This window comes from Mirounga leonina, unplaced genomic scaffold (genome assembly GCF_011800145.1).
Source record: "Mirounga leonina isolate KUSES-001 unplaced genomic scaffold, KU_Mleo_1.0 Mir_154, whole genome shotgun sequence".
Classification (NCBI taxonomy): Eukaryota; Metazoa; Chordata; class Mammalia; order Carnivora; family Phocidae; genus Mirounga; species Mirounga leonina.
This window is the reverse complement of record NW_023270389.1, coordinates 52,598,982-52,609,887: the sequence shown is the minus strand read 5'-3', so window position 1 is coordinate 52,609,887 and position 10,906 is coordinate 52,598,982. Positions and strand designations below refer to the sequence as shown.

General features: G+C 38.2%; 1 protein-coding gene across 1 annotated transcript in view; it reads right to left on the bottom strand.

Annotated features, from left to right (window-relative positions):
• ANKRD45 (ankyrin repeat domain 45) overlaps nt 1-10,906 on the bottom strand; it is a 45,463-nt gene that overhangs the window by 10,406 nt on the left and 24,151 nt on the right. The gene's annotated exons all lie outside the window — the stretch shown is intronic.

Here is a 10,906-nt window from a genome sequence, read left to right as displayed (position 1 = left end):
AGAAGAAGAAGAAGAAGAAGAAGAAGAAGAAGAAGAAGAAGAAGAAGGAGAAAGAAGAAGAAGAAGGAGGAGGAGGAGGAAGAGGGGGAGGGGGGAGGAGGGGGAGGAGGGGGAGGAGGAGGAGACGGAGACTTAGACAAAGTGCCAAGATGGAAGAATTCATCCCACATGAAAGAACAAGATAAGGTCATAGCCAGAGATCTGAGTGAAACAAATATAAGTAACATGCCTGATGGAGAATTTAAAGCATCATAAAGATACTCACTGGACTTGAGAAAAGAATGGAAAACTTCAGGGAGACCCATAACACAGAAATAAGAGAGTTAAAAAGAATCTGTCAGAAGTGAAAAATGTAATAAGTGAGATTAAAAACAGGTTTGAGGCAATGAACAGCAGGCTGAAAGAAAACGACGAATGAATTATTGATATAGAAGACAAAATAATGGAAAATAAGGAAGCTGAACAAAAGAGAGAAGAATTATGGAACATTAGAATAGACTTCATCTTATGGAACTGAGTGACTTCATCAAAAGTAATAACATTTGTATTATAGGAGTCCCAGAAGAAGAAAAGAGAAAAGGGAGCAGAAAAATTATTTGAAAAAATAATAGCAAAAAACTTCCCTAATCTGGAGAAGGAAACAAACATCCAGATCCAGGAGGCACAGAGAATTCCCATCAAAATCAACCAAAGGAAAAAAAAAAAAATCAACCAAAGCAGGCCAACACCAAAAATATTGTAACTAAATTTGCAAAATATAGTCATAAAGAAAAAATCTTAAAAGCAGAAAGACAAAAGAAGTCCTTAACTTCTTTTGTGCTAAATGGGAAAAATGTGCAGCCAAGAATATTCTATCCAGCAAGGCTATCATTCAGACGAGAAGGAGAGAAAAAGAGTTTCCCAGACAAACAAAAACTAAACCAGTCCTGAAAGAAATATTAAAAGGGACGCCTTGAGTAGAAAGGAAAGACCAAAAGTGACACAAATAAGAAAGGAACAGAGAACATCACCAGAAACAATGACAAAACAAGTAATAAAATGGCACTAAGTACATATCTATCAATAATTACTCTGAATGTAAATGGACTAAATGTTCCAATAAAAAAACACAGGGTACCAGACTGGATAAAAAAAAAAACCAAGACTCATCTATATGCTGCTTACATGAAACTCATTTCACACCTGCAGACTGAAAGTGAGGGGATAAAGAACCATTTATCATACTAATGGATGTCAAAAGAACACCTGAGTAGCAATTCTTATATGAGAAAACTTGACTTTAAAATGAAACTGTAAGCATCCTTTCTTGATCAAAACTCTTCAGAGTATAGGCATAGAGGGTACATACCTCAATATCATAAAAGCCATCTATGAAAAACCTACAGCAAATATCATTCTCAATGGAGAAAAACTGAGAGCTTTCCCCCTAAGGTCAGGAACGTGGCAGGGATGTCCACTATCACCACTGCTATTCAACATAGTATTAGAAGTCCTAGCCACAGCAATCAGACAACAAAAAGAAATCAAAGGCATCCAAATCGGCAAAGAAGAAGTCAAACTCTCACTCTTTGCAGATGATATGATACTTTATGTGGAAAACCCCAAAGACTCCACCCCAAAACTGCTAGAACTCATACAGGAATTCAGTCAAGTGGCAGGATATAAAATCAATGCACAGAAATCAGTGGCATTCCTATACACCAACAACAAGACAGAAGAAAGAGAAATTAAGGAGTCAATCCCATTTACAATTGCACCCAAAAACATAAGATACCTAGGAATAAATCTAACCAAAGAGGCAAAGGATCTGTACTCAGAAAACTATAAACTACTCATGAAAGAAATAGAGGAAGATACAAAGAAATGGAAAAACATTCCATGCTCATACACTGGAAGAACAAATATTGTGAAGATGTCAATGCTACCTAGAGCAATCTACACATTCAATGCAATCCCCATTGAAATACCATCCACTTTTTTCAAAGAAATGGAACAAATAATCCTAAAATCTATATGGAACCAGAAAAGACCCCAAATAGCCAGAGGAATGTTGAAAAAGAAAAGCAAAGCTGGTGGCATCACAATTCCGGACTTCCAGCTCTATTACAAAGCTGTCATCATCAAGACAGTATGGTACTGGCACAAAAACAGACACATAGGTCAATGGAACAAAATAGAGAGCCCAGAAGTAGACCCTCAACCCTATGGTCAACTAATCTTTGAGAAACCAGGAAAGAATGTCCAATGGAACAAAGACAGTCTCTTCAACAAATAGTGTTAGGAAAATTGGACAGCCACATGCAGAAGAATGAAACTGGACCGTTTCCTTACACTACACACAAAAATAGACTCCAAATGGTTGAAAGACCTCAATGTGAGACAGGAGTCCATCAAAATCCTAAAGGAGAACACAGGCAGCAACCTCTTCGACCTCAGCTGCAGCAACTTCTTCCTAGAAACATCGCCAAAGGCAAGGGAAGCAAGGGCAAAAATGAACTATTGGGACTTCATCAAGATAAAAAGCTTTTGCACAGCAAAAGAAACAGTCAACAAAACCAAAAGACAACCAGCAGAATGGGAGAAGATATTTGCAAATGACATATCAGATAAAGGGCTAGTATCCAAAATCTATAAAGAACTTATCAAACTCAACACCCAAAGAACAAAGAATCCAGTCAAGAAATGGGCAGAAGACATGAACAGACATTTCTGCAAAGAAGACATCCAAATGGCCAAGAGACACATGAAAAAGTGCTCAACATCACTCGGCATCAGGGAAATCCAAATCAAAACCTCAATGAGATACCACCTCATACCAGTCAGAATGGCTAAAATTAACAAGTCAGGAAACGACAGATGTTGGCGGGGATGCAGAGAAAGGGGAACCCTCCTACACTGTTGGTGGGAATGCAAGCTGGTGCAGCCACTCTGGAAAACAGTATGGAGGTTCCTCAAAAAGTTTAAAATAAAGCTACCATATGATCCAGCAATTGCACTACTGGGTATTTACCCCAAAGATACAAAAGTAGGGATCTGAAAGGGTACGTGCACCCCGATGTTTATAGCAGCAATGTCCACAATAGCCAAACTGTGGAAAGAGCCAAGATGTCCACTGACAGATGAATGGATAAAGAAGAGGTGGTATATATATATATATATATATATATATATATATATACACAATGGAATATTATGCAGCCATCAAAAGGAATGAGATCTTGCCATTTGCAATGATGTGGATGGAACTGGAGAGTATTATGCTGAGCGAAATAAGTCAATCAGAGAAACACATGTATCATATGACCTCACTGATATGAGGAATTCTTAATCTCAGGAAACAAACTGAGGGTTGCTGGAGTGGGGGGTGGGGTGGGAGGGATGGGGTGGCCAGGTGATAAACACTGGGGAGGGTATGTGCTCTGGTAAGCGCTGTGAATTGTGCAAGACTGTTGAATCTCAGAACTGTATCTCTGAAACGAATAATGCAATATATGTTAAGAAAAAAAAAGAAGAAGAAGATAGCAGGACGGGAAGAATGAAGCAGGGGGAATCGGAGGGGTAGACGAATCATGAGAGACGATGGACTCTGAAAAACAAACTGAGGGTTCTAGAGGGGAGGGGGGGTGGGAGGATGGGTTAGCCTGGTGATGGGTATTAAAGAGGGCACGTTCTGCATGGAGCACTGGGTGTTATGCACAAACAATGAATCATGGAACACTACATCTAAAACTAATGGGATTAACATAATAAAAAATTAAATAAATAAATAAATAAAATGAAGACTGTAACAAGAGATAAAGAAGGACACTATAGCATAAAAAAGGGGATAATCCAACTAATAATTATAAATATTTATGCATCCAGGATGGGAGCACCCAAATATATAATAAAAAACATAAAGGAACTAATTGATAAAACACAGTAATAGTAGAGGACTTTAACACCCCACTTATATCAATGCACATATCATCTAAACAGAAAATCAACAAGGAAATAATGGCTTTTTTTTTTATTATGTATGTTAATCACCATACATTACATCATTAGTTTTTGATGTAGTGTTCCATGATTCATTGTTTGAGTATAAGACCCAGTGCTCCATTCAGTACATGCCCTCTTTAATACCCATCACCAGGCTAACCCATCCTCCCACCCCCCTCCCCTCTAGAACCCTCAGTTTGTTTCTCAGAGTCCATAGTCTCTCATGGTTCGTCTCCCCCTTCAATTCCCCCCCCCTTCATTTTTCCCTTCTTGCTATCTTCTTCTTCTTCTTCTTTTTTTAACATATAATGTATTATTTGTTTCAGAGGTTCAGGTCTGTGACTCAACAGTCTTACACAGTTCACAGAGCTCACCATAGCACATACCCTCCCCAATGTCTATCACCTAGCCACCCCCCCATCCCTCCCACCCCCCACCACTCCAGCAACCCTCAGTTTGTTTCCTGATATTAAGAATTCCTCATATCAGTGAGGTCATATGATACATGTCTTTCTTTGATTGATGGAAATAATGGCTTTGAATGACACACTGGATCACATGGACTTAATAGACATATTCAGAACTTGCCATCCTAAAACAGCAGAATACATATTCTTTTCAAGTGCACATGGGACAGTCTCAAGAATAGATCACATACTGGGGCACCTGGGTGGCTCAGTTGGTTAAGCGTCTACCTTCGGCTCAGGTCATGGTCTCAGGGTCCTGGGATCGAGCCCCACATTGGGCTCCCTGCTCGGCGGGAAGCCTGCTTCTCTCTCTCCCACTCCCCCTGCTTGTGTTCCCTCTCTTGCTATGTCTCTATCTTTCAAATAAATAAATAAAATCTTTAAAAAAAAAAAGAATAGATCACATACTAAGTCATGAATCAGGCCTCAACAAGTACAGAAAGATTGAGATCATACCATGCATATTTTCTGACTACAATGTTGAAGTCAACCACACACAAAAAAAATTTGAAAAGTCCACAAATACATGGAGCTTAAACAACATGCTACAAAACAATGAATGGGTCAGCCAGGAAATCAAAGAAGAAATTAAAAAAACATAGAAACAAATGAAAATGAAAGCAAAATGGTCCAAAACACTTGGGATGCAGCAAAAGTGGTCACAAGAGGGAAGTACATAGCAATACAGGCCTAGCTCAGGAAGCAAGAAAAATCTCAAGTAAACAACCTAACCTTACACCTAAAGGAGCTAGAGAAAGAACAAGGAAAAAGCCTAAAACCAAAAGAAGGAAGGAAATAATAAAGATTAGAGCAGAAATAAATGATACAGAAACTAAAAGAACAATGGAACAGATCAATGAAACCAGGAGTTGGTTCTTTGAAAGAATTAATTAAATTGATAAACCCCTAGCCACACTTACCAAAAAGAAAATAAAAAGGACCCAAATAAATAAAATCATGAACAAGAGAAGAGAAATAACAACGAACACCACAGAAATGCAAACAATCATAAGAGAAGATTATGAAAAACTATATGCCAAAAAACTGGACAACCTAGAAGAAATGGATAAATTCCTAGAAATGTATAAACTACCAAAACTGAAACAGGAAGAAACAGAAAACTTGAACGGACTGATAACCAGCAAAGAAAATGAATCAGTAATAAAAATCTCCCAACAAACCAAAGTCCAGGGCCAGATGGCTTCACAGACAAATTCTACCAAATAATTAAAGAAGAGTTAATACCTATTCTTCTCAAACTATTCCAAAAAATAGTTTTGGAATTCATTCTATGAGGCCAGCATTACCCTGATACCAAAACCAGAAAAAGACTCCCCTAAAAAGAAAACTACAGGCCAATATCCCCGATGAACATGGATACAAAAATTCTTAATAGCAAACAGAACCCAAAGGATTAAAAGAATCATTCACCAATCATGGCCTCATAGAATGAATTTGGAAGTTTTCCTTCCTTTTCTATTTTTTGGAATAGTTTGAGAAGAATAAGTATTAGCTCTTCTTTAAATGTTTGGTAGAATTCGTCTGTGAACAAATCAAGTGGGATTTATTCCTGGGCTGCAAGGGTAGTTCAATATTCGCAAATCAATCAATGTGATACACCACATTAATAAAAGAAAGGATAAGAACCATATGACCCTTTCAATAGATGCAGAAAAAGCATTTGACAAAGTACAACATCCATTCATGATAAAAACTCTCAACAAAGTAGGGTTAGAGGGAATGTATCTCAGCATAATAAAGTCCATATATGAAAAACCACAACTAATATCATTCTCAATGGGAAAAAAAACAGAGCTTTTCCTCTATGGTCAGGAACAAGACAGGGATGTCTACTCTCACCACTGGTATTCAACATAGTACTGGAAGTCCTAGCCACAGCAATCAGACAATAAAAAGAAGTAAAAGGCATCCAAATTGGCATAGAAGTCAAATTTTCACTATTTGCAGATGACATGATACTCTATATAGAAAACCCAAAAGACTGCACCAAAAACCTGTAGAACTGATACACGAATTCTGTAAAGTCACAGGATACAAAAACAACATACAGAAATATGTTGTATTTCTATACACCAATAATGAAGCAGCAGAAAGACAAATTAGGGCATTAATCCCATTTACAACTGTACTAAAAACCATAAAATACTTAGGAATAAACCTAACCAAAGAGGTGAAAGACCAGTACTCTGAAAACTATAAAACACTGATGAAAGAGACGAAGATAAAACACAGAGAAATGGAAAACATCCATGGATTAGAAGGACAAATATTGTTAAAATGTCTATACTACCCAAAGTGATCTACACATTTAATGCAATCCCTATCAAAATACCAACAGCATTTTTCACAGAGCTAGAACAACCAATCCTAAAATTTGTATAGAACCATGAAAGACCCCAAATAGCCAAAGCAACCTTGAAAAAGAAAAGCAAAGCTGGAGGCATCACAATTCTGGAGTTCAGGTTATATTACAAAGCTGTAGTGATCAAAACAGTAAACAGCACAAAAATAGACACATAGACCAATGGAACAGAATAGAGAACCCATAAATGAACCCACAACTATATGGTCAATTAATCTTCAATAAAGAGCCAATGGAAAAGAGTCTCTTCAACAAATGGTGTTGGGAAAACTGGAGAGCAACATGCAAAAGAATGAAACTGGACCACTTTCTTACACCCTACACAAAAATAACTTCAAAATGGATAAAAGACCTAAATGTGAGACAGGAAACTACTAAAAAGTCCTAGTGGAGAACACAGGCAGTAACCTCTTTGACATTGGCAATAGCAGCTTCTTTCTAGATATGTCTCTGGAGGCAAGGAAAACAAGAGCAAAAATAAAGGATCGGGACTTCATCAAAATAAAAAGCTTCTGCACAGAGAAGGAAACAAACAACAAAACTAAAAGGCAACTTGTGGAATGGGGGAAGATATTTGCAAATGACATCTCTGATAAAGAACCTATACAATTCAACATCCAAAAAACAAATAATCCAACTAAAAAACGGGTAAAAAACATGGATAGACATTTTTCTAAAGACATCAGCTGGCCAACAGACATGAAAAGATGCTCCACATTACTCATCATCAGAGAAATACAAATCAAAACTACAATGTGATTTCACCTCACATCTGTCAGAAGAGCTAAAATAAAAAATACAAGAAACAACAGGTATTGGTGAGGATGTGGAGAAAGGGAACCCTCTTGCACTGCTGGTGGGAAGGCAAACTGGTGCAGCCACTGTGGAAAACAGTATGGTGGTTCCTCAAAAGTCAAACACAGAACCACTCTACAATTCAGCAATTGCAGTATTTACCCAAAGAATACAATAATACCAATTCAAAGGGGTACATGGACACCAATGTTTACAGCAGCATTATCTACAATAGCCAAACTACAGAAACAGCCCAAGTGCCCATCTATATTGATGTGGTATATATATAAAATGGAATATTACTTAAGGTATATATATAAATTGGAATATTACTTAACCTTAAAAAGGAATGCAATCTTGCCATTTGCAAGGATGTGGATGGAGCTAGAGAGAGTATTATGCTAAGCAAAATAAGTCAATTAGAAAAAGACAAATACCATATGATTTTGCTCCTATGTGGAATTTAAGAAACAAAACAAATGAGCAAAGGGGGAAAAGAGAGAGAGAGAGGCACACCAAGAAACAGACTCTTAACTATAGAGAACAAACTGATGGTTACCAGAGGGGAGTCGGGTAGGGGGTTGGGTGAAATAGGTGATGGCGACTGAGGAGGGCGCTTGTTGTGATGAGCCCTGGGTGCTGTGTGGAGTGTTGAATCACTAAATTGTACATCTGAAACTAATATTACACTGTATGGTAACTAACTGGAATTGAAACAGAAACTTTAAAAAAAATCACTGTAACACTCAGCTGTGTCATCTGTAGTAACTAACAATCTCCTAAGCCTCATTTGTCTATCTGTAAAGTGGACATAATAAAAGAGGTCAAATTCAGACCCATGTCTGGAATAGTTTTTAGGGTTTTTTGGTTTGTTTGTTTGCTGGACTCAACACAGGGCTCAAACGCACAACCCTGAGATCAAGACCCGAGCCAAGATCAAGAGTTGGACGCTCAACCAACGGAGTCACCCAGGTGCTCCAGGAATTGTATTAACGTATAGGGACCAGTTAACTAGTATTCTTGCTTCCAGCCCTTCGCAGATTCAAACCTATCATTCACGCTGCAAGCAAAATTAATTCCCTAAACTGGAATCCAAGGTTTAGGTTTTGGCTACACTATTTGGGTAACCTGGAGTCAATGGTAGTTCCAGAATTCCAATACAGGATGGAGGAATTAGTCAGAAGATGGGACTAAAGAACTTGTCATGAAACTGCATTTGTATGATAAGCACACTGATTTTACTGAGAGCACATGTTTATTAGGGGTGGCTTGGTAGAGAAAGGAGTTTATTGCAAGCATCCTCCTAATGCCACCATACCTGTGTAATGCATTCAGGCTGCTATAGCAAAACATCACCGACTGGGTAGATTATAAACAACAGAAATTCATTTCTCACGGTTCTGGAGACTGAAAAGTCCAAGATCAAGGCACCAACATGGTTGTGGTCTGATGAGACCCTCCTTCTTCATAGCTGGCATATTCTCACTATGCCTTCACATGGTGGAAGGGGCTAGGGAGCTCTGTGAGAACTCTTATAAGGACACTAATCTTATTTGTAAGGGTTCCACCCTCATTTCCTAAGCACCTCCCAAAGGCCCTACACCTCCTAAAACTATCACACTGGGCATTAGTATTCAACATATGAATTGGGGGTAGGAAGACACAAACACTTAGACCACAGTAATACCTTAACCTCTCTAGGTTTCATCTATAAAATGGAAGTATTGTAGTACAGTCCTCATATAACTGTAAGGACTAAACAAAATGTAGTATAATGCATGCAAGTATCTTGGCACAGTGCCTGGGACATAGTAAAGCACTCGGTAAGTTTATCATTATGTCACTCTTCTCCTCAAAACTCTCTAAATGACTCCCTACTGACTACTGAATAAAACACAGAGCCCTCCAACATCCACCTAGCCACAAACTACCTTTCTAGCTTTATCCCTTCCAACATTCATCCAGAGAGTCTACCCATTATTTACAGAGCAACATCCCCACCTGTCAACATGGCTCACTCTCAGTTCCTCAGCTGTCTGTCTGCTCAGACATTAGCTTATCAGAGAGGCCTTTCCTGTTTGCCCTCTATAAAGGAACACACACTCACTCATTCACTTACTGGCAACTTCAAAACCCCCTTGCCGGCGATTTCATAACCCCCTTGCCGTTCTACTTTTCTCGAAAGCTCTCTATAGATTTATAGATTTTGACAGATATAGTTTCTGGGTCTTCCTACTGGAAAGTAAACTGAGGAACATAAAGATTCTGTTTTGTGCCAAATTGTGTATATATTCTCAGGTCCTAGGACAGTATTTAGCACATAGAGGTACTCAATAAGTATTTATTATATGAATGTTGACAGAGAATTTCTCTATTATGTTTCCTCAACCTAAGATGCCCTCTCTGCATTGCCATCTTCCAAAATTCTACTCGTTCTTCAAAGCTTACTCGAATACTCTTTTGTGAAACTTCTGACTTCTGATTCCCCCAAATAGAACTGATTGCTCTCTCAACCATTACATGATTGTAATTTGAGTTAGCTCTCATTTTAGTCTATCTCATAATTTTTCCTATCTTGTTTTTTGCTTCTATCTCTAGACTGTAAGCCCTTTAAAGGCAGGATCTATGTCTCATCTTTTTATCATACTCCATGCCAAATTCCCCACCCCTCACTCACTATTGGACAGTACCACATTGCCACCAAAGGGACACAGGTTAAAAGGGGGAGGAACTCAATATTTGCTTAACTATTTGAAGGGAAGGACATTCCAGAGTGAAAAAAACAGAAGCAGATGCTAAATTGTGTGAAACAGTATGGCTATAGCAACACTTTAGGTAGATATAAAACTGCCATACCTCAGAAGGTTTGGAGGAGATACAGGTAAATTATTTCCATGAAAATCTGTTAATATGATTACAGAATTTATTAGCAAGCAAAAATTAGTAAAGTCTTCATTTTTCAGAAAAGGGAAAAAGGTCAAAACATTCTGGCAAAAAGCAAGGAAAAATATCCCTAAGAAACCCAGGAGTGCCTGGCTGGCTCAGTTGGTGAAGCATGCAACTCTTACTCTTGGGGTTGTGAGTTCAAGCCCCATGATGGGTGTACAGATTACTTAAAAATACAAAGAGAGAAAGAGAGAAAGAGGGAAGGAAGGAAGGAAGGAAGGAAGGAAGGGAAGAAAAAAGAAAGAAAGAAGGAAAGAAAGAAAGAAAGAAAGAAAGAAAGAAAGAAAGAAGGAAGGAAGGAAGGAAGGAAGGAAGGAAGGAAGGAAGGAAGGAA